The sequence below is a fragment of the Nannospalax galili genome, unplaced genomic scaffold (assembly GCF_000622305.1).
Source record: "Nannospalax galili isolate Female #2095 unplaced genomic scaffold, S.galili_v1.0 scaffold39, whole genome shotgun sequence".
In the NCBI taxonomy this organism is placed as follows: domain Eukaryota; kingdom Metazoa; phylum Chordata; class Mammalia; order Rodentia; family Spalacidae; genus Nannospalax; species Nannospalax galili.
In genome coordinates, this window is record NW_008346683.1 from 675,364 (window position 1) to 698,434 (window position 23,071).

Below are 23,071 nucleotides of genomic sequence, written 5' to 3' on the forward strand. Positions count from 1 at the left end.
TTTTGAGACAGGGTCTCATGTAGCCCAAGCTGGCTTCAAATTCTGTAGCTAAGAATCTCACTGAACTACCTCTCAAGTGCCAGAATCACAGGTGTGTGCCACCACTCCAGATCTATGCCATGCTGGGACTCAAACCCAGGACCTTGTGCATGCTAGGCAAATACTCTACCAACTGAGCCACGTCTCTAGCCCCACGACAATGTTTCAAAATGACATGGATTAAAGGCAGCAAAACCATGACAAGAGGCAGATGGTGGGAGGTGGGGAAGAAGTTAGCTCACTGCTTGGGGGACTGTCAGGGAAACTAGATTAGCAAGAATGCATTGATTCTTCAATGACAGAAATCCAACTTAAAGTCCTCTGCGTAAATCAGAGCATCAGGGTTCACATAACTTGCTACACCTTGGCTAAGCAAGACACACCTACCTCAGGGCCTTTGAACTGCCTTCCGGTGGGACACGTCTTCCAGATGGTGCTATGACCTATTCCTTTTATCTCTTTGAAACCTTATCAAATACATTTCAATTATATTTTTAATTAAGCTTTAAAATGATTTCAATAAAATTTATAAATGATTTTCCCACTTTCTACCCAGCCCTCTCTGAGTCCCTTTGCTTCATTGCCACATTTCCCATTGTGTCTGTCATAGCTCAGCATTCTATCTGTTTTACATTCTTATTATCTGTGCACATCCCCACTACAGTGTAAACCCCATTGGTAGATGTGTGTGCAGTCATTTTACTCCTGAATGGAGCCCTGGGTGGGTAGCTGAGTAGGTCACACGGTTGTCTCTAGCACAAGTGGACCACACCGAACTCACTGAGTTACAAGACAGGACACCTGGCTTTCTGCTGACAGTCTCAGCTAGGACAGCACCGTTCTCCACCCTTGCACTGGAATAGAGGCCACCAACTTTCCTCAGTCTCCAGCCCTGGACTCAGCCAGTCACAGACCACAGGACTTTCCGGCCCATAGTCACAGAGCCATTCCCTATGATCAATCTGTGTGTGCATGTGCATGTGCATGTGCCTGTGTGTAGGCCCATCTGTTTCTCTGGAGGATACTGCCCAACACAGTTGGCACTCAGTAACTATATTAGTCAGGGTTCTCCAAATAAACAGAACGGGTAGAATGAATATATATGTATAGAGATTTATCAGCTTAGCTCACAGGATAGAGTCCGAGTGGTCCAAAAACGGCTGCAACACACTGGAGAGGCTGAGAATCCGTAGTCACTCAGTCCACAAGGCTGGATGTCTCAGTAGTCCCAATCTGGCGCTGAAGGTCTACCCAGCCCTCTCTGAGTCCCTTTGCTTCATTGCCACATTTCCCATTGTGTCTGTCATAGCTCAGCATTCTATCTGTTTTACATTCTTATTATCTGTGCACATCCCCACTACAGTGTAAACCCCATTGGTAGATGTGTGTGCAGTCATTTTACTCCTGAATGGAGCCCTGGGTGGGTAGCTGAGTAGGTCACACGGTTGTCTCTAGCACAAGTGGACCACACCGAACTCACTGAGTTACAAGACAGGACACCTGGCTTTCTGCTGACAGTCTCAGCTAGGACAGCACCGTTCTCCACCCTTGCACTGGAATAGAGGCCACCAACTTTCCTCAGTCTCCAGCCCTGGACTCAGCCAGTCACAGACCACAGGACTTTCCGGCCCATAGTCACAGAGCCATTCCCTATGATCAATCTGTGTGTGCATGTACATGTGCATGTGCCTGTGTGTAGGCCCATATGTATTGTTTCTGTTTCTCTGGAGGATACTGCCCAACACAGTTGGCACTCAGTAACTATATTAGTCAGGGTTCTCCAGAGAAACAGAACGGGTAGAATGAATATATATGTATAAAGATTTATCAGCTTAGCTCACAGGATAGAGTCCGAGTGGTCCAACAATGGCTGCAGCACACTGGAGAGGCTGAGAATCCGTAGTCGCTCAGTCCACAAGGCTGGATGTCTCAGTAGTCCTGATCTGGTGCTGAAGGTCTGACAAATTCCAAAAGATCAGCTAGTCTTCAGTCTACAGCAGCAAGACGAACTCACCAGCGAGAGAGAAGGCAAGCAGCAAGAAGCCAGGCGTTCTCCTCTGCCATGGCCTTTTATACGGGCTGCCATCAGAAGGTAACACCCACATTTAGGGTGTGTCTTCCAGCTTCAGATGATCCAATCAAGAAGATCTCTCTCATTTCAGTTAATCCCAGATCCAGTCAAGTTGACACCCAGAATTAGCCATCACAAGTCTACCGCTTGTCAACTTGACACCCAATAGCATCTCTCTATGTCATGTTTAATTTTCAAATGAAAACAATGCTGAGGTCATAATTTCACCCGAGATAACTATCCCATCATACAATGACCAATGCATTATATATCTTAGAGTAGGTGATGAGGTCTTTGAGGAATGCTTAGTCCTTTAGTGTCTCATAACCCTGTGTGATCATAGAGCTTGTCTGCTTTTATTCTTCAGAGCAAAGCCACCTGCCAGCCCAACTCACACCCCCTTCCTTGGCAACAAACATTACCTCAAGAAGCACAGCAGGAAAAGTCCCAGAAAACTCTGATTGGTCTAATTCAATCACATGCCGATCTCTGACCCAATCATGATACAGAAATGAGTCTGGCACTGAGCTGCTCAAGTCCTGGCCTTTTGCCCCCAGATGTTAAGTTTCTGAGCACTGTTGTCTCAAGCCTCAGACCTAGGAAGAACACCAGCTATGACCCTACCCAAGTCTCCTCAATAAGATGGCACAGAAGTTCCTAGTCTAGGCACAATCCGGTTAGTGGTTAGAAATCATAGGGAAAATCTCAGGCATTTCCACCTCTCTTGTCCCCTTCAGGCCAAACAGCAGGTGTGGTCCTGGCATGGCTGTCACTGAAGATTGCTTCCCAGCCTTCTCCACAGCTCTTCTGACCATGTGACCAAGTTCCAACCCACAGGAGTTAGCGGACTGTGGGCCTCTTTTCTAAACAGGGAGAGAGAGTGGCCCAGGCTGCCGGCTGCACTGCAGGCCTGAGGGCTGGGGGCCAGGGTGTCTCAGGGAGGAGCACTGCTAGAAGACTGAGGCCTGGGAGTGCTCCATGAGAGGCAAATATTAAAGTTTTTAGTGCCAGCAACCCTAAGGTGTCCATCATGGTGATGCCCCCTAAGTGGTGGGCCTTGGGAGCCACAGGGGAGAAGGCACTGTGCTACCCGGCCTTTATCAGTGATGAGTCCTGCAAAGGGGTTGGACCATCGAGACAAGGTGTATGAGCAGTTGGCCACATGCCTCCGAATGAGGACTACCCTTGAGGGACTGCAGGAGGCTAAGCTCAGTTACTTAAGCAGGTGGATTTGGGCAGAACTTCATTGATACGCTGGTCTCAGGTATTGCAGCTGTGTGGCCCTGGGATAAGCTTTTTATGTGTTGTTATTGCTGATACTGAGAGAATCTGTCTAGTTCACACATCCTAAGCCTTCTCTCCTCACAGACTTCTGCAGTGGCCTCACTAAGGACCCCATGAATATCAAGGACTGTGTTCAGGTTATGCTAGAAAGGCTTAGAGAGCCACAAGGATCTCCCAGAGCTGCCTCAATACTGACTGCCTCATCCTATCCTCTGACACTAAAGGGAGGAAGAGAGGGAGGGCGGGAGAAAAAGAGAGCAGGAGTCCTCTGTCATTTGATCTCTAGGTAGCCCCCAAATGCTATTAGCTGAGTCCTTAACCAGGTCACGGAATATTTACACCCTGGGGCAACCCATCTGCCTCTACTGCTGTTCAATCAGAGTGTGAAAGGTTGTGGAAAGGAAATATTATACACAGCTTAAACATTTATGCATCATCCCTGTTTATAGTGATAGTGAATGGTGCCACAAAGATGCAGGAAGAGACCAGAGAGCCCATGGCAGGGTGTGGCCTGGTTCTCCTAAGAAGGAACATGTCCCTGAAGGAGGCAGTGTAAAGGGAAGGGGCTGGCTCCAGGCCCAGGCAGCCCCAGAGAAGCTGGCTAGGGAGTCAGCCAATCACACATTCTGCTGACCAGGAGGCCTGAGGATGCTGCCAACAGCCAAAAGTGGGTTCCTGGGGAGGGGGTGGGGGGCACAAACCCAGCTCCCATACCACTGTCCCTACCCAACACAGGCAGACTAGATCTCTCTAGAGGCCGCAGCTGGCTGCCATACAGCCCACACACTGGCTTCTGGCCTGTGGGGGCCAATTTTAACTGACCCTGCTGATTCATGCTACAGTCCTGGAACCACCTCCAACCACAGCCACTCCCTGGGCTGCTGAAACCCCACCAAAACACTACAAGTTCAAAGTCATTCCCAACGAGCTCCCTGCCTGCCTTGAAACCTCGTCCTTGACCAATGTACTTCACAAACCTTCCCACCCAGCCAGACTGATCATCTTGGGTTTTCCGGAATGTTCCACGTTATGCCCTTGCTTCCTCAAGCTTGTTCTCGTCATCTCTCAGCCTCTCCTGTGTGATCAGAGCTTCCAGCTCCTCAGCACCTGCCCCTCCACCTGAATCTCCACCAGATCCCCTCCATCTTCCAGGTTTTGTCTGGTGAGATATCACCTGGAGAAAAAGCAAATGTTTTCTGGTCTCGGGCAATGATCATGGCAGCTGTGCCCACCCAGACCTGCCTCTCCTTCTCCTGACCTAGACAGGCCTGTCTGTGCCTCCCTCCAAGTAAGTAGGGGCAGCTTGCTGGTGAGTAGTGCCTCCTCAGAGAGGCCTTTAACTCTCTCACCCGGTCTACTGCATTTATCTCTGTCGGGTGATTCCTGATTCCCATGGAGGACCACAGGTGTTTAATGTCTCCAGAGTGGAAGGCTGAGTCCCAGAGGCAGTCTCCTGAAGAGCTCGATGGTAAGGTAAATCTCTCAGATGGCTCTCAGAAGTGCTGTGATTGGGGCTGTTTGTTACAGCATCTTTTCCACTCCTGTTTCCCCTTGCTGCAGCCTAGTGCCTGGGAAGCATGTCTTCTCAGGGCCTGTCCTCCAGGTGCAAACCAGCCTGTCACTGCCCTTCCCATAAGGCTGCCAGGGCTCTGTGGTCCTGGCAAGACTCTTCTCTACCTCCTCCCAATTCTTTCACACTGGCATCCTTGGGGCCCTTCCCTTTTCCCCTTGGCATCCTCACTGGGGGGATCCTGGCTGACATCACCAGCAGCTTATACCCAGAACATAGGGTAAACTGAAGCATCACCAAATCGCTGGATAAACTGCGATGCAACTCCGGTTCTAGGGAGAGGAACAAACCCTCCAGCTACAGAAGGAGGTGGGGTTCCAGGAGTCCCTGGAGCATGGATGGGATGTCTCCCTGGACCCCATGGTGCAGGGTAGGTTTGATTTTGGCAGCGGATAATAGGGCTACCCAAGGGCGCTGGAGGGTCTCTTTCCTCCTGTGCCCCCCCCCCGCCCGGAGCTTTGGGGAGCAGGCCCTGGCTTTTCCCAAGGTAGGGACCAGGGTGGAGGAGCTGGAGGCCGATGGAGCAGGGACTGCCAGGCCATCCTGTCCCCCGCAGGGTCCGGGTACAGGGGACCCCGTTGCACGTGGACGCTGGAAACCCCAGAGTATCCCCCCAACCCCACCCACATTCCAAGGACGCGCGGTTGCACCGATGCGCTTGGACCCTTTCACGCACTGGAAAGGCCGCGGCTGCCCAGTCGCCGCCCCTCGAGGTCCATGGCCTACTGGACCCTTCCTAGTCACGGGCGCCACCTGCCGGCCTGCCCTTCAGCTAAGGGACCGCATGCCATCTGGATACCCGCCCTCCTGCGCGCGCGCGCGCACACACACACACACACACGCACGCGCGTGTCATGGTACCCACTGCAGGTACCTAGTGTCTGTCTCGCCCAAACCGATTTATGGTTAGAAATTAAAAAAAAAAAAAATCCTGGGGCCCTGGATGCAGTTCAGTGGCAGAGCGCATGCTCAGAATGCCCCAGGGTTCCATCCTCAGCCCGGATCCCTAGCGAGATACTGTCTAGGAAGTGGGTGGGGCCGAGACAGATGGGAAGGGAGGAAGGGCACCTTTGGGGGGTGATGGCAGTGTTCTGTACTTAAGAGAGTTTGGGTTAGCCACGTGCGTGCATTTATCAAGACCAAGGAAATCACCAGCAGGAATGTGAGATTTACATCTAAAGAAAAAAATTCCTGCTTCTCTTTCGGAAAGCCTGGTGAAGAGGTAAAGGGAAGCAGCCAGATGCCTGCAATTCGTAGTCGTGCATCGCCTAGGAACTGGGCACCCTCTAGAAACGGCTGACTTGGTCCCAGCGGGAAGGCCACACAGCCGGGCTAGCCTATTGCAGGCCTTCCACTTGCAGACCCCTTTTCACCCAAGAAATTTTTACCCAATTTACTGATAACAAATCATAAAGAAGCTTATTTTAAAACAATTCTTTGAGGGGCTGGAGAGAAGACTCAGTGGGTAAAAGCGCTTTCTGCACAAATATTAGTATCTGAGTTCAAATCCCTAACTCCCTTCTAATCCCGGCACTGTGGGAGTGGATACAGTGTACACGGACTGTCTCAACGGAATAGTGGAACTTGGGAGAGCAGGAGGCGGGACATCCTCCTCTGGCCTCTGCACTCACAGCACAGGTGAGCTCACCCACACACACCTGAGCACTTACACCACACATATATACACAAACCCCTAATTCTTTAGTATACATATAATTGTATGATTTATTAAAAGGGAAGCAAATGAACATACATATCAGATAGAAGTGATTTATTTACACAAAGAATTCACTCTTGACTGAATATTTTATTCTACGTGATGTAGAACATCTTCAATGTTTTTCAGAGTTGATGGAGATTTTGCTTTTATGATTGTCAGTCTGAGAACACCGCTTTGCATGAACACATGCTCCAGAATGCAGAATGTTTGGGGCCATTCTGAAAACTGTTGGGAACTCTATCCTAATCCCAAGACAAAATTCACTAAATAATATTTTTAATGAAACTCAAGGTGTACATGTGTGCATGTGTGTGAAGGTGTGCTGTGTGGGCGGTACATATGTGTGCATATGTGTGCAGGTGCATGTGTGTGACTGGTGTATATATGTGGAGGTGCACCTGTGTGGGTGGTATATATGTGTGCAGATACATGTATGGGGGTGATGCATGTGTGTAGATGTGGAGGTATACTGTGTGGGTGGTACATGTGTGTGCAGGTACATGTGAGTGGATAATACATGTGTGTACATGTTTCATGTGGAGGAGCATGCATGTGACTGGTGCATGCATGTGGAAGTGCACCAGCGTGGGTGTTACATGTGTGTGCAGATACACGTGTGTGGGGTGCATGTGTGCAGGTGATGCACATGTGTTCATGTGTGTGGAGGTATACTGTGTGGGTGGTACATGTGTGCAGGTACATGTGAGTGGGTGATACATGTGTGTACATGTGGAGGAGCGTGCATGTGGAGGTATACCAGTGTGTGGTACATGTGTGTGCAGATACACACATGAGTGGGTGTATGTGTGTTCATATGTGTAAACATGTGTGTGCATGTGCAGAGGTATACTGTGTGTGGTACATGTGTGTGTAGATACACGTGTGGGGGTGCATGTGTGTGGATGATGCATGTGTGTTCACACGTGTGTACGTGTGTGTGTGCATGTGTGTGGCGGTGCACTGTGTGGTGGTGCTTGTGTGCATGTGGAGCCCAGAGGACAACCTCAGGTGTTGTTTTTTAGGAACTATCCACTTGTTTCTCTGAGATACAGTCTCTCACTAGCCTAGAACTTGGCACGTAGGCTAGGCTGGCTGGTCAGTGAGCGCCAGGGATCCCACTTCGCCAGCACTAGTTGCCAGCACTAGTAAGCAAGTACAAGCTGCCATGCCCGGTATTGTGTTTTGTTTTTACTGTGAGTTCTGGAAATCAAGCTCAGATTCTCATGCTTTGAAGGCAGCACTTTATACCAACTGAGCCATCACCCCTGTCCTTAAACAGCAATTATTTTAAAATTATACTACAATTATTATTATATGTATTTGTCCATGATGTGTATCGTATGCCACAGGACACATGTGAAGGTCAGAGGACAACTGTGGGAAGTTGATTCCTCCACATTTATGTGGTTCAGGTTGCCAGGCTTGCTTAGCAAGCTCCTCTGTCCGCTGAACCATCTTGCCATCCCTCAAACAGAACTTTTTAAGTGTGTATGTATGTGTCTGAGTGTGTATACACCACTTGTATGTGGGTGCCTGTGAGGCCAGAAGAGGACATATGATCCCCTAGAGCTGGAGTTACAGGAAGTTGTGAGCTACCTGACATGAGAGTCTTCTGGAAGAGTAGCAAATGCTCTTTATCACTGAGCCATCTCTCCAGCCCACAAACAGAATTTTTAAACAAACATTCTAGTACAATAGACTCCAAAGATATACCAAGCTAAAAAGAGAAGGGAGGAAAATATTAAAGGTCTTTGTTTCCATCTCAAAACCGTTATGTTTTTAGGAGAGAAGAAAGCTCTGTATGTGCAGTAAACACACTGTAGTTCATAACAGACAATAGTCTTGAATCTGAGCTGAGGTGTTTCAGGCAGTGTTTGCTGGCTCTGTGTGGTAGGAGGGCATGAGCGGTGCCAAGTGGCCTGTTGTGTTCAGAACCAAAACTACAGTGCAGTTGTGTAGTACAACACTGGCTAACACGGTCAGAAACACCGTAGATGCATTATACGTTTTATTTTGCACCAATTTTCTGTTGTTTCATAGTCAGAAACCTTTTTCTGTTGACAAAGTGTTGTGACCTCACATTCAGTTGTTATAGAACCTTCTACTGGAGGGGAAGCTGGGGCCTGCACCACTAGGCTGCATAGGATATCTGCTGCCCCTGGGCCACAGCCTGTGTAGTATGTTACTGTGCACTGGCTGCTGTGGGCAGTGGGTTAACACAATGATATTTGGGCATCTAAACATAGAAAAGATAAGTAAAAGCACAATAGAAAATCCTTAGCTGGTTAGAATCATGAGAGACCACTCTGGTATATGCAGTCTGCTGGATGGATGTCCAGATTTTGAAATGTCCAGAAATGAGATGGGGAGAGTCCTCCCACTCGGCTGAGTGTAGGGAAGATCTCCCCTAGGACGCTGGGGTCCTGGGTCCCACCTACAGACTTGTCTCCTCTGTCACTTTATTCCCAATAGTGCAGTGTTTCTAGGGCAAGCCAGTCCCTGGCCTCCCCTGTGTGGGAACCGTTCTGTGGCTCTCCCCCAGTAGGAATCCCAATTCCCTATAAAGATTTCTGCACCTGACCTTGGTCCACACCTTCACCACCCCTCTTCACTTTTCTGCCACAGAAACACCCAACCATATCATGCTCCTCTAAGCTTCCTCGAGTGTTAATGACTGGTTTCTACCCAGTTTACAGTCTCCCTGCTTCTTAAGTAGTAGACGGTCGATTTCTTTCTGGGGATACAATCACACAGAAGTGAAGACAGCATATCTGCATCTGTTGCTTTTCTTGTCGCTGACAAGATCCCAGAGAGAAATGACTCAAGGAGGAAAGATTTGTTTTGGCTCACGGGTTCAGAAGGTCTCAGTCCGTTACAGTGGGGAAGGCATGGCAGAGTGGCTCTGTCTGTGGTGGCAGGAGTGTGTGGCAGGACCTGTCCATACACTGATTGTGGTGGTTAATTTTAATCATCAACCCGACACAATCTAGGATAAGCTGGAAAGAGAATCTCAATGAAGAACTATCTAGATCAGAACGGCCTGTGGGAGTACCTGTAAAGATTATCTTGATTACTCTGAGGTGGGAAAAATTACCCACTGTGGGTGGCACCATTCCCTAGGCAAGGGACTCTGGAGTGTGTGAGTATAGAGAAGGGGCTGAGCACAAGTAAGCGTACTTGAATCCATTCTCTTCTCTTTTTTCCTTTTTTTCTTTTTTTTTTTTTTTTTTTTTTTGGTCTTTTGCCTCCCGAGTGCTAGGATTAAAGGCATTCTCTTCTTTTGATTGTGGATGTGACTAGTTGTTCTGAGTACCTGCCACCTTGACTCCCCTGCTACAATGGACTGTCACCTGGAATTGTAAACTGAAATAAACCCTTTCTCTCCTAAGTTGCTTTTTTGACAGGGTGTTTTATAACAGCAGCAGAAATGAAATCAGGACAGTGATGGCCCAGAAAGCAGAGAGCAGCTGGAACCAGAGGCTACAATCTATAAAGGCCCTCCCCTCATGACCCACTGCCACCAGCCAGTCCCTACCTCTGGTAGGTTCCACAGCCTCCCAGAACAGTGCCACCAGCTGGGGAACACTCAAAGCATGGACATGCGAAGAACATTTCAGATTAAAACCATAACATTTGCCGGGAGTGGTGGCGCTCACCTTTAATCCCAGCACTTGGGAGGCAGAGGCAGGTGGATCTCTGTGAGTTCAAGGTCAGCCTTTGTCTACATAGTGAGTTCCAAGCCAGCTGGAGCTACAGGAAGACCTTGTCTTAACAAAGACCAGAACAAAACAAAAGAGAAACAAAAATAGCATTCTAAGCCCCTCAAGGCTCATGAGTGTCTCATAACGCAAAATGCATTTCATCCAATTCCAATAGTCCCCAAAGTCTTAGTGTTCAGAAGCTGGAAGTTCAAAGTCTCCCCTGTGAAATCAAACAGAAGACAGTTATGTACTTCTAATATATAACGCAATGGCCCAACGTAAACATTCTCATTTCAAAAGGAGGGCCAGGAAGAGAGCAAGAAAAGACAACCAAAGCAAGACTGAAACCCAACAGGACAGGCATTGACTCTTGCAGTCCCACATCCAGCATCCAGAGTACATGCTAGTTTGATGCGAGCTCTGCTGGGCTTGGACATTTCCACCTCTATGGCCCTGTCACCTGAAATATACCTCTCCTTGGGTCAACTCTACTCAGTACCTAGAGCATTCTTCAGCAGACAACCCCATGTTTTAGGCATCTCTAATAGTTCTGTCACCAGCCTGAGAAGCAGGGTGCCCCCAGGCCATGATTGAAGCGACCTCTGAGTGCTCACATCGTTAAACATAGGAAAACATCTTCTTCGGTGGCTCTGTTTAAAAGGAAGTTCTTCCAAATGCATTTTCTTTCTTTAAAAAATATTTTATTTACTGTTTTTATTTTATATGTGTTGCCTACATGTATGTAAGTGCACCTGTGTCATGCTGATGCCTACAGAGGTCAGGAAAGGGCATTAAACGCCCCTGGAACTGGAGTTACTGATAGTTTTTAGCTGGATTCAAACCTAGGTAACCTAAGTCTTCTGAAGGTGCAGCCAGTGCTTTTAACCACTTAGCCATCTCTCCAGTCCATTCCAAAAGCATTTTCTTTGTTCTAGCCTGAATGAAGCCTCCAGTAGGTACCTTTACATTATCCCAGTGGAAAGCGTAGATCTTCTCCCTCTCTTTCTCTTTTTTTTGTTTTTTTTTTTTGGTCTTTTTTTGAGACAGTCTCTCTGTAGCCCCAGCTGGCCTGGAACTCACTAGTAGACCAGGCTGGCCTTGAACTCACAGAGATCTGCCTGCCTCTGCCTCCCAAGTGCTGGGATTAAAGGCGTGCGCCACCACTCCCAGTTCTAGGCCTTCTCTTTCATGGTTGGAATCTGAGCCTCTCCCAGGTGCTGTTCCAGGTGGAGATGAACTGAGAACTGAAGGGGAAACTTCAGGAACTCAATATCACCACACCCAAGGAAATGGTGTTCAGAAAGCTGTCATAATTTTTGTCCCAGTTCATCAACTGAAATCTTTCCAGAAAATCCAAGTCTGACCGGTATGTAACCTGAAGAAAAAGTTCAGTGGGAAGCATGGAGTCAGGAAGATTCTAGAAAGTCAACTTGAAAAAAAGCCATATGAAAAATAAGCAAAAGCGTACCAGACGCCATGCTCGGACTGCTGTGCACCATGCCATTCTTGAGGACTTGGTCCTCCTGAGTGAAACTGTGGACAACAGGATCCGTGTGAAACTTGGTGGCAGCCGGCTCATTACGGTTCATTTAGACAAAGCACAGCAGAACATCTTGGAGCACAAGGTGAGGACTGCGCGTTCAGTTCCCAGCACCCACATGATGGCTAACAACTGTCTATAACTCCAGTCAAGGGGATCTGACACCCTCTTCTGACCTCCGTGGGCACTGCACAACACAGGTGTAATACACATGCAGGCAGTGCACTCATAAAATAAAATAATAAAAGAAAATATTTTTTAAAAACTCACAGGCAAGGATGCTAATTTTGAATTCCCAGAGTTTCAATTGTAAACAGAAATGGCTAAATAGTGTTCACAATAAAATAAATAATTAAATAAAATTACTTGCACTTGGGACTGGAGAAATGGCTCAGTGTGTGAGAGAGAGCAACTGCTGCCCAAGCATGAGGGCCTGGGATCCCAGCACCCACATAAAAAGCAGGGCATGGCCATATGTACCTGTAGCCCAGCCCTATGGGGAAGCAGAGACGGCAGGCTTAGTGAGAGGGTGTGTCAAGGGAATTAGGCAGACAGTGATATAGCAGGATACCCAGCATCCTCCTCTGGCCTCAGCACACATACATGGTGTGCATGCCTGCATACATATAAGTGCATGAATGCACACACACACACATATTTTGTCTCCACCAAATTAGTCTGCTACTTTTGAACTCAGCCTCACTCAAATTTTCAAGACACAAGCAGATCATAGACAAATTCTTTGCCAGAAAGTAAAGTGAATAACCTTTATTTAGTCCAGTTCCCAACAGAGTCCTCGTTCCCTCTGAATCCTCATCAGTCCAGTCAACTCGCTACACTCCTATTGGCATTCTGGTCTTCAAAATCCCACCAAAATGGCCCATCAAGCTCTGCTTACAGCTCCAAAGTCCTCCATCTTCCTCCTGAACATGGATTCCAAAGGCCCAATAACCTCACAGTCAGATTTAGTGACAGAAATCACTCCAATCCTTGCACCAAATTTCTATATTAATCGTTTTTGAGTCGCTATGACCGTATAGTTGGCAAAGACCACTTAAGGGAGGACAGATTTATTTTGGCTCATGGTTTCAGTACCTTACGGCAGGGAAGGCATGGTGGAATGTGTGGTGGCAGGAACATGTGGATGAGGAAAGCAGTTCATGGCAGGGAGGCTCAGATCTGCATCTCATGACTCAGAAGTAGTCTGACCAGATCCTTCCCCTTCATCCGTTCATCTTCCTGACAGCCTTCATCTTATAGAATGGTGTCATTCACATTCAAGGTAGGTCTTTCCTCTCAGTTAATTCTCTGGAAATGACCCCACAGACACACCCAGAGGTGTGCTTCAGTCTCTGGGTGATTCTAAATCAAGTTAAGTGTAAAATGAAAATACCTATTGTTGGAGACAGGACATACAGAGGACTTGGAGTAACAGAGCTATAACTGACCTGGAAGTCACCTCCCTGAAGGCAGCTCTCATAGTTTTGGAGAACACTATACAAGTTGCTAAGGGAGAACATGAATTGATGGTCCAACCCCAGCTTTGAAACCTAATAACCACAACAGTGACCAGCACAGCGAACTATATTGGTGCAGTAGTGGCACTTTTATCTTGAGGGTAATCAACAGCTACCTAGTTTAACTTAAAACCCACTAAATAGGAGGGAACTCATGTGTGGTACTGTAAACATAACCAAATGCACATGGCTGGAGAGGCCATAGAGCCTAGAGAAAACCCTACGTCTGTCACATCCCTAGACAAATGTAATTTCTTACTGTATGCTAAATATGGATCCTTATATTTACAGACAAGTACACCAGTCACCACTGTGATAAGGCACCTTCTTGACCATAGTTACACCATATTGAAGTCTAGGCTGAATCTAGCCTCTGAAACTAAAAAGCAGTTGGCTCAGGGTATGGGAACAGAGAGGTGCAGCTGGGCTGCAATCACATCAACAGACCACTAGTAGCCGTGAGAACAGGTCAGCATGTACCTGGTTGTTCCTGCTAACCGCAGATTTATGGCTTCTGTACTATATGCTTGGCTTGCTTTTACAAAATGGAAATTGTAAGGGAGCTCTCCACCCGTAAGCTATAGAAATGCTTGGAAACTTAAACTTCTCACCCCGGAAGCAGTTCTTCTTTATAAAAGCCTACCTAACACCAACAGGGCACTGCACTTGGGTTCTGACACCTTGTATAGTTGTTGGCAAATGAATAAAAGACTTTCATTTGGCAAAACTTTGTCTGAGTGGTCTTTCTGGTGAAACACCTCACAGTACCACTCATCAAAGAAGTTACTTTTGCAACAGACGGAGACTATTACAGAGTTCCACAACTGTTCACACACACAGAATAAATGTCTGTGAGATGCTCAACCGTAAGTGACACATCTACAAAGGAACCTCTATACCTAAGGCTCATGGAACATGGCAGAACAAGGGGTAGAGAGAATACCAATGCATCTCTCAACTGTCATCAACAAAGCTCCCTCCTGCAACAGAGGACAATGATCACAAAAGACCACAAATGACCACAGTATAGAGAGTAAGAGTCTGCAGAGTGTGGGTCTTTGGACAGGACTCTTATATTATATTAAACTTCACCCACCCAGGAATCATGGACCATTGCAGAAGAGGAGGCAGAGAGATTTTAAGAGCCAGGGGAGGAGGTGCATGACCATATGGAAACAGAGTCTTACAGGCTCCTGGGACCTTGCTCATATGAACCCACAGCAATAGTGTCAATATGCACAAGTCCCTTGAAAACTCAAGCAGACAAAAATATGGCATAGAACTGGGGAAATGGGCAGCAGGTCCCAACCTTAGCCAAAGAACTATTGGCAACTGATTACTGCCGGGTGAGGGAGAGCTGATCTTCTTTAAGGGAGAGACTGACTAGACCCCAGTGGATGAACTTGCACTGAGGGACGATTGGGTACACTAACTTGACTCGATAGTACTTAACATAAATGACAGAATGCATGAAATCCTTTTGGGGGAGAATATAGGAGGGTGCAGATGGAAGAGGGGTATAAAGATTAAGATGTTTTGTATGAAATGCACAAAAATCCAATGAAAATATATATCAAAACCAAAAAAGAAAAATGAAGATAAACCACCTTGTGGTCCACCATCTTCCTTCACAGCAAGGTGTGGCCATAAGTCACAGCCCCTGGAAAATATTCTTAAAGATGGGGCATGGCCTTCTTTACCTGTTTCTTCAGGTGACTGAAATAGAGACATGATAGCCTAATCAAGTAACCATCTTGGATCAGGAGATGATGACCATGTGTATAATATGGTAGACTGAGGCTGGTCCTCTCCGCTCTAGGCCACCTACCCCTGCACTGAAATGAAAGAGAAACTGACACTGTCTTATTTGGACCATATTACTTGGAGTTTGGTGTCACTCACAGCCAAACCCAGTCCTAACACACCAATTGCCATATCCTTAAATATTTTAGTCTTTGTGCTGGAGGTTTTGAGTGAGCCAAAACTTTTGAGCCAAAAGGATCTCTGAAACAAAAGGGTTTATTGAAATGTTTTAGATGTTAGCCAAAAAAAAAAGATCCAGTGCAGGGACAAGTTCCCACCGCTGTGAGCCCTAGTGGGAACCACAGCGGGGTCCCGAGCTAAGAGTTTCTATAGACAACTGTGTTGTCCTCAATGTGCTGGCTATAGGTGGATGAAACAAATAGGGAAAAGCTTCAGGTTAGGGGCAGTGCGAGGAGAGCTGATTGCTGCTTCTGGATACTTTGGGTAGAACAATTAGGGAAGTTTAGGTTAAATAAGGTGGGGGAGGCACTGATGGTCAGCTGTGATGAGATTTAAACCAGGTCTTCAGTGCACATTTAAGAATGTGCGACAGTGGGGGTGGTGTTGCTGGAGAAATGGTTCAGTGGATAAGAGCACTGGTTGCTCTTACAGAGGACCCATGTTGGGTTCCCAGCACCCACATGGCTCTGGTTCTGGGAGATCTGACACCCTCTTCTGGCCTCCCAGGCACTGTACTCATATGCAGGCAAAACACTCATACACATAAAATAAAAATCAATCAATCAAAAAAAAGGGGGGGAATGTGGGACAATCTCGGTTTTTTCTGTAGCTATTAACTGATTAACACCTCTCTCTCTCTCTCTCTCTCTCTCTCTCTCTCTCTCTCTCTCCCCCCCCTCCTCCACATATTGATCCTTTCTTTCATGGTTTTTCTGTGCCTTTGTCCTGGTTAAGCTTCAGTTAACAGCTAGGATGAGGGAACCTCAACTGAGGGGTTGCTTCCATCAGAATTGTCTGTGGCCATGTCTGAGCCTTTTTTTTTCTATTGCTGGATGGTGTAGGAGGGCCCAGTCCACTGTGGGTGGTGCCATCCCTGGGCAGATGGGCGTGGGCCACATTAAAAAAGTAGCTGGGCAAGCCAAGGGAAGCTGTGCTCCTTCCTGGTCTCTGCTTCAGTTCCTGCCTCCAGGTTCCTGCCCTGTTTGAGCTCCTGACCTGCTTCCCTCTATGAAGGGCTGTACTGTAAGCTGAAATAAACCCTTTCCTTCCAAAGTTGCTTTTGGTCAGAGCATTTTATCACAGCAACAGAGAGCAAATGAGAACAACCTTATACCACAGTGTGTAATTATGGAGTACCTACTGCATACCAGGTACCTTACTGAGTGTTTACATCCACTTCCTTTTTTAATACTCATAATGAGCTAGAAAGATGGCCAAGTGGCTAAGAGCCCTTACTATACAAACATGAGGACCTGAGTTTGGATCCCCAGCACCCAGGTAAAAAGCCAGGCATGGCCATGTGTGCCTCTAACCTCAGTGCTGTTGGGGAGTACAGAGACAGGAGGATTGATTGGGCTAGCCCAGCCTAACTGAAAACCAACAAGCTCCAGGTTCAGTCAGAGACCCTCTGTCAAGGGGATAGGGTAGAGAGAGATAGAGCAAGATACCTGATGTCCTCCTCTGGGTCCCACATGCATGTATATGAGCACACGCACCTACACATCCATGTGCACATATACCACACACATGTAGGCATATATCCCCCAATATTCATAATGACACTAAGAACTAAGACAGATAATTATTTCTTAAATCCCCATTTTACAGATGAAATAAGAAATAAGCTTATAACACTTTTTCTGCACAGCAGGGCCCAGCACCAAGGCCAGGTATGCGGCCCCCTGGACCTCTGACCCTGGGTGAGCTGCCTCTGGACTGCTTTCCTCATCTCTACTTACATCACCTGCTGGAACAACCTTCCCTCCACCACCTTCAAAAGCCCCAGGGCCTGGTGGTCTCACCTCAGCCCCGCCCCCCAGAGACCAAGCCACCACAGAACCAACCACACTGTCAATTCTGGGCCCCCCAGCCTGACTACCAGGTCCGTCCACACAGGGTTCATCTCCCTCAGTACCCATGCACTACACTGTGCTCCCTCCCTTTATCATACCCAGCCCAAATGTCTTCTCTGCCCCCAGCCACTCACATGCCAGGCACTGCCTGCACCCCCTGCACGGCCTCCACCACCATCTCTGCCACACTCCAAGTCTCACAAGAATGTTTCCTCCACTTGACTTTGAGACCCTGAGAGCAAGGAGCAAGGCTGACCCACCTTTTAACAATTTGGAAAGCATCTCCTCTCTTGCAGGCCAAATCCATGAACACAGACATAGAAAGAGACAGCGTAGGCTCAGTGCAAGGACCATAGGTAACAGCATCTCTCCTTGTCACCACAAGATGGCAGCAGGGCCTTCTGATTGTCAGACACCGGAGAAGGTTACAGCAGTCTCCACCTTCCCCTACAGGACACTGGGACCCTGGATGGACTCCATATGCTAAAATAAGCATCAGAGAGCTCAGGCCTGGTCCTTGTTAGTGCAGTCAGGAAGATGAAAGGGTGAAGGAGGACCGCAGCAGAACACTTCTGCGCCACACAGCTTTGGACAAATTCCTTAACCTCTGTGTGTCTCTGTTTCTTCATGTCAAGAAGGGACTATAAAAGTACCCCAAAAGATCCAGGCATGGTGGCACGCGCCTCTCGTCTCAGCACTCGGGAGGCAGAGGCGGGTGGATCTCTGTGAGTTCGAGGCCAACCTGTTCTTCATAGTGAATCCAGGCCAGCTGTGGCTACAGGGAGACCTGTCTCAAAAAGACAAAAGAAAAGAAAAGAAAAGAAAATATCTCAAAGGAAGGGCCTGGGGGAGGGAGGAGGTGGCCAGTAAGCCAATGTGTTTGTGGCATCGATGAACTAAAGTTCCCTGGAAAGGCAGGACCTGTGCAAAATTCTACACACAGATTGACCGGTTAGACTCCTGTGATTGTGGAGGGTTCAGATATTTCGGATCCAGAGCCAACATTATCTTGAGCTCTCTTCGATCTCCTTAATAGACATTTGTCACCAGCCTCTGTATCTGATCCTAACATCTGTTCTGCTATCAGATGGAAGCTTTGGAATGTATTCACTTAGAACACCACTAGCTTCCATCAGCCTCAAAGCTAAGAATGTCATCCAAGAACAGCTGGAAGCCTGGAGAGCTCCCCATTCTGCTGTAGCCTGCCTTCCTGGTATACCCACCAGCATATTTGGTAAATGCCTTGATTATGATTTTGTTTTATTCTGTGACTAAAAAAGATTGTGTAAGACATGTGCTGGGGGCTGGAGAGATGGCTCAGCGATTAAGAGCATTGGCTGCTCTTGCACAGGACCTGGGTTCAAATCCCAGCACCCACAAGGTGGCTAACAACCGTCTGAAACTCTAGTTCCAGGAGAATCTGACACCCTCTTCTGACTTCCACAGGTATTGCACGCACGGGTGCACTTACATGCAGGCAATACACTCATACACATAAATTTTTTTTAAGAAAAGAAAAGAAAAAGACAGGCATGTGCCTGTAGTCCCAGCACTTGAGAGGTGGCGGCAGGAGAATGGAGAATGAGGAGCTCAAGGCCAGCCTAGCTACATGAGACGCCGTCTCACAAACAAACAAGTAAACAGTTCCTGTAACCATTCCACAAAGAAGCACAGCCCTCAGAGCCATGAGAACCTACATTCCCGGCACTGATCATCACGTTTGGCTCAGAACAAACTGCTTCTTACTCCTTTTGGAGTGAGAGCTGTGCTTAGCATCCTCAATGTATACTCCCGCCTTTGGAGAACTGACAGGGTAAAAAATGGCGTTCTAAAGGTTCATACTGGCCATACCACAAAGCAGAGATGTACGAAAGAAGGCTAAGCCTTCCCTGGGGGGTGAAGGGGGCACCCTGTGTGAAGTAGAGGAATGTGCAAGTCCTGGGAGTGGGAAGCTGTGGAGGGGCCCTGGCTCACCCAGGTGACAGGTGCAAGGTGGGGCTGGCGAGTGGGCAGGGGAGGGTGTCTGGCGCCTCAAGCCACACCTGTTGACTGGGACAAACAGATCCTGTGTCTGCCAGCCCCCCCAACAAGCCCCTGAGGACCTGGGGGGGAGGAGGAGCCAGCGTGTAAACTGTATTTTTAGTTCCCTGTGCGTCTCCTGGCCTCTGTAAGGCACTTCTCTTCACTCCCAGCCCTGGTCGCTGGCTCAGGCTCCAAGGACAACTGGGGAGAAGGTTGGCGTGGTCAGTATGACAGTGGCTGGGAAGGACAGCCATGACTGGTGGGCTCATGGGGGGTCTGGAGCAAGCTTGGGGGTCCTCCACCCCACTAGGTCTTCTCAGGTCATGCACATGCTAAGCCTGGCCTTGTGCATGTGTTCTGGCCCAGTGGCAGCCTGTGGGAGGACTTGGCCAGGAGTTTGTCTATCTGAGCTGGGGGTGGGGGACAGCACAAGCCCTGCCCAAGTCAGACCCCACAGGATGGTTCTTAGAAGGATGGAGGGAGGGGGCCGAGACAGAGGGAACCCAGGCTTCAGGAGCGCTCACTGTCCCTCTGTCCTCAGTCTCAAGAGATACTGAAGGAATCATCTCCGAACCTTATGAGAGAATCTTATTGGCTACCCACAGCCGCACAAGTTCCCAGGCCACTAGATGACTCTGGCGCCTTGAGTGCCAGGTGCACGGCTGCTTGGGGCGTGTAAGTGCCCCCTGGGTGCTAGCAGTCCCTGACTACCCTCTGTGTAAATGTGAGCAGAGGCTGAAAACAAGCCCATAGCCCTCTCCCAGGTACCGAGCTTCCGGTTGGCCTTGCCTGATGTGGCACTCAGAGTGCTGGGAATGTTTAGTTTGGACAAGAAAAATCAGGTGGGCTTGTAGCCCTCCCACCCTGTGTGAGATTCAGCAGGCCCTCTGCACCCTGCAAAGAAGCAGGGCCCAAGCAAGAGTGAGTGGCCTGAAGGTGTCTTTGGGCTCAATATAAAGAAGGATTTTTATAGCCCTAAGTAGTGAGCTCACTGACCCAAGGAACATTTGAGCAGATGTCAGAGAGTAGCCTCTCTGAATAAGAACATTTAGTGGGAAATTGGATGAGACATTCTCAAGGCCTCTTTAACTTCAAGACACCACAGCCCTGTGATTCTAGGCGTCTCCGTCTCTACCTCTCTATGACCTGGGAATCTAGAATCTAAGTTTGTAGAGTGGTAAAAGCAGAAGACGTTAGCAATTTAGAACTTCCATCCAGAGATCCTGAGATTCCAAAATGTGAAGACTTGATGCTGATTTCACAAATCTCAGACTTGGAGATGCAAAGCATTTTGGGATAGGAGGAATGTTGGGTCTGACTAGGGAATTTAGCTTTTCCCATAGTTGTCCCCCTAACCTGCGTAGACAGGAGGCTGCAGAGAATTTTGCCTGCCAAGGCAGCCTGGTTTACCCACAGTGGGTCTGCAGCTTCCCAGCCTGGCCATGGTGCAGCTGTCAAGGGGAGAGAGTAACAGCCACCAAACACAGGGGCCGGCTCCTAGTCGCCATAGCAACCTGGAGGCAGGCTCTGTTGTGGCAATGTGTAAGTATACACAGAATCTGGTGCCTTCGAGCTTAAATGGAAAAACTTAAAAGGTTCATCCACTTGGAAGCCACAGGTTTCCCCAAGCAGGCTGACTCATGGGACATCTGCCAAGAGGGTGATAGCTTCGTATTAAACACAAGTCGGCTTTGCTCAGGGGTTGATAAGGGTCTAAATACTCAGGCTGTCCCCAGATAGGTCTGAGAGGCTGGAGACAGAGCAGAGCTGGGTACTCTGATCTGGAGGAGCCCTGCCTGGCCCACCCCTCAGGGTTATTCTATAGGCTGTGTGCCAAGAATGTAAATCAGGACCTCAAGTGGAAGATTCTGGTGGACACTTCAAGGAGGTCACCCAGTGCACTCCCCAGCATGATAGCCAGGTGGCCTGGGCAACCTGGGGCAGCTGGCTGGGACATCTTTCTTTCTGTTCTACACTCCGACCCCCTGAACTCATCCTAGTAGTGACCAGAGCAGGACAGGGCAGAAGCTGTGGAGGATCTCTGACCCTCTCCCATGTGGACTCCCTGCTGGACAAAGACCAGCTGCCGCCCCCCTCCCCCAAACACCGTGGAATGAATAAACAGAGACAGGTGAATGCGTGCATAGATGTGTACCTTGTAGCCTGTGTGTCCTAGCTACCCGCTTTGCTGGCTGAGCCTGCGGCCTCAGACAGGCACCAGTCGCAGGCAGGAGTTCCTCTCCCTTTTCACTCACCCACAACCACCTAGTGCTTCAGAAGGACACACAGGGAGTGGGACTCACAGAAATCTTTGCACAGGAATTGACTACCCTCCAGGGCCCCGAGTGAAGGTATGGGGGCCAGGTGGCACAGGGCCTTCTGTTTTGATGTTCTTCCCCAGGGTTGGCCATGAGTTTCATACTTTTCCTGTTCCGTTTCCCACTGCCTCTCGACACATCCCTGTTCTTGGTTTGAAGAGAGGATCTGACTGGCAGAGCTAATTGCGATGGCTGTTCAGCCTGCCCCAGTTAGGTACCACCCCTGGCCCAATCAGCAGGTTTTAGGAGATCCATTGTGGGCCCCAGGATGTGGCTGCCCATTCCTAATCCCAGCAGGGCCCAACAAAGCAGTGTCTCTAAAGAGCCACGTGGGTGGGGTAGTCATGGCTGAAACCCAGAGCAGACCCAGCATAGCCGGGCATGTGCCCATCCTTCCTGAGCCATAAATTGGATGCTGCTCCTTTCCTCACTTGATGATTGGGTAGGATCTTGCCAGGAAAGCTTTAAAAACCGGAAAGCCATGGGCAGGTGGAAGTGTCACAACACTGATTCTGTGGTTTTGGTCTCTTACTTCCCTTCCTGAAGGTGCTGTGGGTTTCTGGGACACATGGATGTGCTTAGTTTTGTTATTTCAGCATGTGACAGAGTAACTGGCATACAGTGGGTACTCTGTGACTATCAGATAGATGGTAGGTGAGTGATGGGTGGGTAGACAGAGGCATGAGGGAATGAGAGCTGATGAGTAGATGGATGATGGATAATTGATGAGGGAAACATGAATGATGGATTGATGGATAATGAGTGAATGGATGGATAGATAATGGCTAGGTGGATAATGGATAAGTGATGGGCAGATGGAAGGATAATAGATGGATTGATACAGATGACAGATGCATAGATGGATGATGGATTGATAGATGAGTAATGAATGATGCATGAACCATGAATGGATGGGTGGATAATGGATAGATAACGGATAGATAAAGGATGGATAGATAGGCAGATGAAGGGATGAGTGGATGGAAACAGTCCAGTCTCTACCTGTCCTCCTTGCAAATCCATCTTTTTATTCAACAAACATTCAGCTCAAATTTGGTACAGGGTCTTGTGTGGGGTTCAAGAGATACACAGACGAATAGAGTTTTGTACCCATAAAATTGTAAATGTTTTATTTGTTTATATATTTCTTTTGTATGTGTGTGAGAGAAAGAGAGAGAAAAAGGAAGAGAGAGAGAGAAAGAGAGAACTCCTGTCGTACTACTTCCCTCGCTGCCTCACATGCCACCTCCAGCAGGGCACTAGCCACTAACCCTCCAGGACTGCCAGTGGCTAGCTCATGCCCTCCCCTGGGAGCCCTCAGGGCAAACACCTAAATCTCATACTGTCCCTGTGGTGGGTAGCACAGCTGTTATTTGATCCCAGCAGGTCTGACCCCCCCCCCCCGCCCCAGTTCATACTTCTGAAAACCTTATCTGGGAGCTGGTGAAACTGC

General features: G+C 48.4%; 1 pseudogene; it reads left to right on the plus strand.

Annotated features, from left to right (window-relative positions):
• Nucleotides 1–10,653: 10,653 nt before the first annotated feature.
• On the plus strand, nucleotides 10,654–12,238 carry LOC103742159 (annotated as a pseudogene).
• The last annotated feature ends 10,833 nt before the right edge of the window (nucleotides 12,239–23,071 follow it).